The sequence below is a fragment of the Dryobates pubescens genome, chromosome 1 (assembly GCF_014839835.1).
Source record: "Dryobates pubescens isolate bDryPub1 chromosome 1, bDryPub1.pri, whole genome shotgun sequence".
Classification (NCBI taxonomy): domain Eukaryota; kingdom Metazoa; phylum Chordata; class Aves; order Piciformes; family Picidae; genus Dryobates; species Dryobates pubescens.
This window is the reverse complement of record NC_071612.1, coordinates 53,237,422-53,243,984: the sequence shown is the minus strand read 5'-3', so window position 1 is coordinate 53,243,984 and position 6,563 is coordinate 53,237,422.

Below are 6,563 nucleotides of genomic sequence, written 5' to 3'. Positions count from 1 at the left end.
TACTGTTTAGTAACCAGAAATCTTCATGAGTTATCAGATGAAATTTTCAAAGCAGCTTCTTCCAATGACAACTGGGTTTTAATTTCAAATTTAGTTTCCAATGCAAATTTCAGCACTCGTTTCCATCTACGTGCTCATATAGGAAATACAGATAGTCAAGAGGCTTGAATTTACATTTTCTGCAACTGCTTCTGGTGGGATGAAATGCTGTGTGTACAAAACGCAGAGAAAATAGGTGGATTAGACCTCAGCTCTTGGAATATTTAGCACCATAATGTTCTCTGCCTTGGAATTTGTTTGCGGGATGGGGGAAGAAGGTTTTGCCTGAAGCTATAGAAAGATTCCCTTAAGGAAGAGCTACTGGGACATTAAAAGAACAGCTTCCATCAAGGCTAGTTTAGAGCAGAGGTGTAAATCTTATTAGCTGCCTTACACTTCCCACAGCTTTGAAACAAACCCTTTGAAAGTGAAGAAAAACTTTTTGAAGTGACCAGTTGTGAAAAAGTTTTTTAAAGAACAGGTTATTATGGAATACTGCATTCTTCCAGTATCCTGTAAACTGGGAAATAACCAAAGATGCATGAGGATCTAAAGGATATGCCAGTTCTCTTCAATACAATAGCTTTTGCTAAGTAAGCAAGCATGTTTAGCTGGACATACTACATCTGAAACATCCAACACTCCACAGCACAGTTTCAGGCTTTAAACTCTCTCATTAAGTCCATGCAGACTTCAATACCCCACGGATTTCAAGGCCTTTTTTGCTTTGTTATGCAGGATTTACTTTATGTGCAGTCAGAGAATTAGAGCACGCTCATTACTCCTGCAAGAGAAAGAATAATTATGTGAACAGGCCAGGCTTTAAGGCTTTCTCAGTGATATCCAGTCATAGCAGTAAATCTGTTTAGAATCACACCAAAATATTATGCGACAAAATCTTTCCCTTTCATTTATCTGCTAACAACAAGCAAACTCCAAAAATATCAAAATGTGTAGTTATTTAGTATTAAACCAAGAAGCTGCATTTTTGGGGTAGAAGGGTATTAACATTTTCAGTTTCCTATGCTACAAAGTCAAGCCCAAAATTTTGATGCACTTTTATCCAAATTAATATGACATGACACTGCCAGATTACAGAGGAAGGTTAGTAAAAACAATGTTTCAAGTAGGTAATTTTAAAAACCTTTAGAAAGCTCCAGCAATATTTAAATGAACAATTTGAACACAGGATATGTGCCTTTCCATAAAGATCAATCTATAGTAATTTTGATTTTGAGGAAGAAAAACATTTGAAAGCACTTGGCAGTGGAACTCATTTAAGAAATAAATGTAAAAACATCTCATGAACTTACATTTATTTTCACTCATTGTTAGCCACAACCCAAATGTCTAAAAGGAGATGCTTATGGTTCTTTATCTATGACTCTCTCACTGCTGTTTCAGCCTCAGTCCTTCCAGTCTTACAAGGCTGTGAGCCTGTATATATACACTATTCTTCTTTCCCCTCAAAGTGAAGCTCGGCCACAGAATCTTCTCAAGAGTATTTCACTGCCTCCAGATGGTTTAGTGTTAAGAGACTCATATCACGTAAGTCAGAATTACCATGGTGATTGACAGCTGGAGAAGGCTCAAACAAGCCATTTGATAGGAAATCCTCAAAATGTATCTAACACATCTCAGCCCTGGTAGCCTCAGAAGCTGAAACACTGTCTATCAAGATAGGCAAAGAGAATAAAAATCCTGACGTTTTACCAAGCTTGACCAGTCTAAAATCTAACAGCAAATACCCAGCACAGCATCTCAACAGTCTTTCATAAACAGATAGCCAGGAATTGGACACATGCTTCCCTTTTGGAATCATGGCTTTCCTGCAGCATAAAAAAAGGAAAAAAAAAGCTTTAACACTCATTCAGTCTGACAGCTTAGTTTCCTACTGACTTTTAAAAAAGAAATCATAAATACCGAAGAATGCATGGACAAATTCCAAGAACATTCAATAAGATGATTAATTTTCCAAATAATATTTAAAAACATTTGTATCATCCCTACATCTGTCTGTGGTAGGTGTAGTCAGAGCAAAGTTGGCATCTCGTTAAGGTAGGCACAAGGTAAGCTTTCTAAAAAGTTACAGCCTGAAGTACCTGCAGATGCAATCTGCAGCCATCCTAAAAGCAAAAGGACAGGTATTCAGATCCTGACCCCAGCGACTTCAGAGAATCCTAGAACATGCATCAATCTTTCCAGCTAACTACCAATCCAACATCCATTGATAGTCTCTCCTAAGAATTCCTGCACACCATAGAAAAAAGGAACTCCTACATAGCCTAGAATTTTTATTCGTAACTCCTGGAATTCCAAGGACACTCACAAATACAGACAATCATTTACAGGCAACATTTCAGCACAATATCATCTACCTATAAGGATCAGCAGCAGACTAGTCCCTCTCTTTCCTCTCAGCTCCATGACAGAAGATACATGGCATTATCCAGAATTATCCCTAAAACATGGCCTGGTTGTACAATCAGTTACTTACAATTAGTGCTTCAGCAAAATGAAAGAAATTCTGACATCCTGTGCAAGACAAACTGCTTTATTATGCCATCTATTGAATTCACCCTGTGAATATTGTTGTTTTCTATGTTTAATTCCACCATTCAACAGTTCATCTAACTTGTACCAATCTCTGCCTTAGTTTTACTAATTAATTGGACAACTTAATTCCTGACAAATTAACTTTCACAGTTTAATTGCTGACAGCATTAGAAAATCACTTTCTAAAACCATTTTAAAAGCAGTGATTTATAGCATGAATGCAAACAGGGAGCAAAACAAAACCAACTGCAGAACTAAGAAGCTTGATGAATACTAAGATACCATTAAAATGTTGTTCATAGTCTATATGATACAGTCAATTTTATCATTCTTTCTGTAAATGCAATATGCTGACAGAGGTACAAGTCCATGGACTGCTGCTGGTTGCAAGAGCTGCTCATTTTTTAAATTTAGCAGTGTATTAAAAAAAAGTCAGTGTGCCTTACAAATCCACATCATAAAAATGAACTTGTTTGAGGTCATCTCTTAGAGGATTCTGAATCATGCTCCAGATAAGCCCGAAGAAGGAAGGATGAGAAACTTGTCTGAGGCACAAACACTGAACTACAAAATTCATCAAACCATGATAGCACAGTCAAGCCTCACTTGACACAGGAATCAAGGTGTTTGACAAAATGAAAGCAAGGAGTTCAACACTGGAAGAAACCAACTGCTTAAAGCCAAAAGGAAACTATACCTCTTAGAGCTTTCTTTTATTATTTAAGAATCACAAAATTATATGGACTAGAAGGGATCCCTGGAGATCTTCTAGTCCAACCCCCCACCAGAGTAGGTTCCCCTAGAGCAGGTTGCACGGGCCAGCATCCAAACAGGCTTTGAATGACTTCAGAGATAGAGAGTCCATTGCTTCTCTGGGCAGCCTGTTCCTGTGCTCTACCATCCTCAAAGTAAAAAACGTCCTCCTCATGTTTAGATGGAGCTTTCTATGCTCAGGTTTGTGCCCACTACCTCTTGTCCTGTCACTGGGCACCACTGGAAAAAAAGACCAACCCCATCTTCCTGACCCACTCTTTCACTATGTATAAGCATTGATAAGGTTCCCTCTCAATCTTCTCTAAGCTAAAAAGCCCCAAGCTTATTCAATCTGTATTCATCACCATTAGAGGAGCATTCCAAGATCTACCAGATTTGTACAACTCGTGATTTTGCTTCCATCCATGCTGTTATTGCAACAGATAAATACATCATACTGATTTTCCTATGAAAGCTACATTGTGAACTACAGCATTAGACTAAACAGCAGCAAAGCAGTACCAAGTGGCATGTAGACAACAAAACCTACTCTCGTTACAATCCAAAAAGGTTGGTTAAGGATTTCCTCTGAAAAGAGAGAAGAAATTGGAGTCACTTTAACTAGGGACCTGTCCCATGTAATATGAAAGAACGTGACAGAAAAGAAAACAAAATGAGAAGGAAGTTCAAGGAACCAAAGACAGAGCTATAGGCACAACACAATGAAGAGTCTGAAAGAGAAAGGAGGAAAACTTAAAAAAAAGAAAGGGAGAGACAGACGATTCCCATAGATCCTGCAGTACTGCAGAATTCAGGCAAACACTAATATACTTAATGAAAAAGGCTTATGTTGACAACCTGCAAGGGTAGAAGCCCCAAAATCTGCACAACAATGTCTATTTTTCACTCTTGGAACTGCAGAGCTCAGCATGCATTTCATGTGTTTCAGTAAGGATTACAGAGTAGAAAAAGATACTGTAATAAAAGCAGATCTTGCTTCAACCTGAATTAACAGGATTAGCATCATCAGAACAATGGTGCATTTAGAAATTTCATTAGAAAAGGAGTGGTCACACATAGCAATCACCCACAGAAAAGAAACCCAATGCTTTGAGAATGTTCTGACAATGTTCTCAGAGAGAAATGGAGGACAAAAAGGGGAGATGTTCTGAATAAATAAATAAAATACCTGAAGCACCCCTATAAATGAATGACACTCCCCCTCTAAGTTCTCCTCATTCCTGCCCAGTCTTGTCTTCATTTTTAAGTGTGTTAAAGAACATTTAACCTTCATTAGAGATTAAATTCTTGTCAATGTTACAGAAACACTTCACATCAAAGGTCAAACTCTGTAGATTAGATTCTGAAGCTTTTTATTTGTTTTAGGTTTGAATCTCAAAGGCATTGTCCAAGAGTTAAGCAAGTATGATATGTCAATAGAGTAATACGATATGCCAACACAAACATACTAGAGCAGTGGCCACCAGTGAAGTTAAGCAGAGGATGGAGTTGCTTCATTTCTTAAGTCTCTACAAATATAATATATGCTTTTCCAGAAGTTTTCTAGGATTGCTGAAGAGTACTAGTATATCAAGCTCAGACTGGATATTATGAAGTACATAACACAGCAGAGAATTTGCATGCTTCAATGGCAATAGCTACATTAGCCAATCTCCCTGGATTCCCTGTATATTCAGAGTGACAGTAGCACCTTCAGGCTGCATTAGGAATTCTGTATCATCTCTGGAGCCATGTAAAGACTTCAGGCAGATAACCACTGTAAGATCAATTGATAGGAGGATCTTGCTTATCCACACCCTGCTCTGATAACACATGTAGATATCTGTTCTCAGAAGAGACAATTTCTTTTCTCTACAGATGTAATTTGAACATAAACCAAAAACTTAGTTAACTCTTAATAAGAACTAAACCTAATAGAACAGAGGTGTAATTCTATCACAACTGCTGAATGTAAAATCTGGCTTGCGGTAGGGTAGAGAGGAATAGTCTCAATTAGTTTTTAAGATTATAGAAGCAAGAATCAGAAATTCAAATATGATAAATGCCCAAGTCAAGATAAACTTAATCCCATTACAAGAGGCCACATTTTGATCATGAATTAACAATAGCGAAAAGAAATCTTCATCAGCTTGAAAAAGACTAGGTGCAAAACCAGGAAATTATTCCATGTTGAATAGAATAGACAAACTTCAAATTACACAATGAAACATAGCACATCTCTAGTACCAGCTGTCACCACACCTGAGAAACATTTTTCTCTCCAGTCAATGACAAGAACAAATCAACAATCTCACTTTTCCATTATCTAATTCTGCCTTTAGGATCATTCCTTATTCCACGACACTCTTGGATGAGACTAAAACATGTGACCTTGCCAGGAACAGAACCTTCAAAGCCATGGGAGAAAACTTCTTTTGCCTGCACTAAATGAAAATGGGTAATAAAGGCTGAGCCCATGGAATAACGTGTTGCAAATAATAGTACTACTTCATGGGAGATTTACACAATAGGGTTTGCATGCCAGCAACTGTTTGCCTAGAATATAAATTCAAATTGACAAGACTGAGGTATTATGGAACAGCATTTATCTCAAGATTGTCAGAAAAAGTCATTTCATTTCTTATGATTCATTTCATTTCTACGTTCATATATTAACTGGATACATTATTGATCTTTGTTCCATCCAATTTCAGCTTCCATAGCATGGACAAAGTGATCTGTCACTCCCAGCGACTGGGGTTGTTTTGTTTTGTTTTGTTTTAAGCTGAGGAGTGCCTGATGCGTGCTGAGGGAAAACATTTCAGTGTATGAGACATCCTACTGAATGAACACATTCTGGAATGGGCAACTGCTTTTGAGGAACAATAGACTGTGAAAGTCAACTTTTCTAGAGTTTGCACAAAGGTATCTAGTAAACTGTTTTTTTTTCTTTCTGCTTGACTGGAAAAATGCAAAGATGGATGCAATGACAGGCCTGGTACACAAAAAAAACAAAATAAATGTCAATCAAAGAATAATACTGCTACATATCTGGGTAAAATCACCTTTCAATCACAGGGGGCTGCTTCAAACATATACAAGCCACAGCTGCCATTCTGCAGAACCGCAAGTCTTTCATACCAAGACATTTGACAGCTCCTATGATTATTATGAATCCCATGGATGCCCCTTTACTTTTATCTGACAGTCTCTGA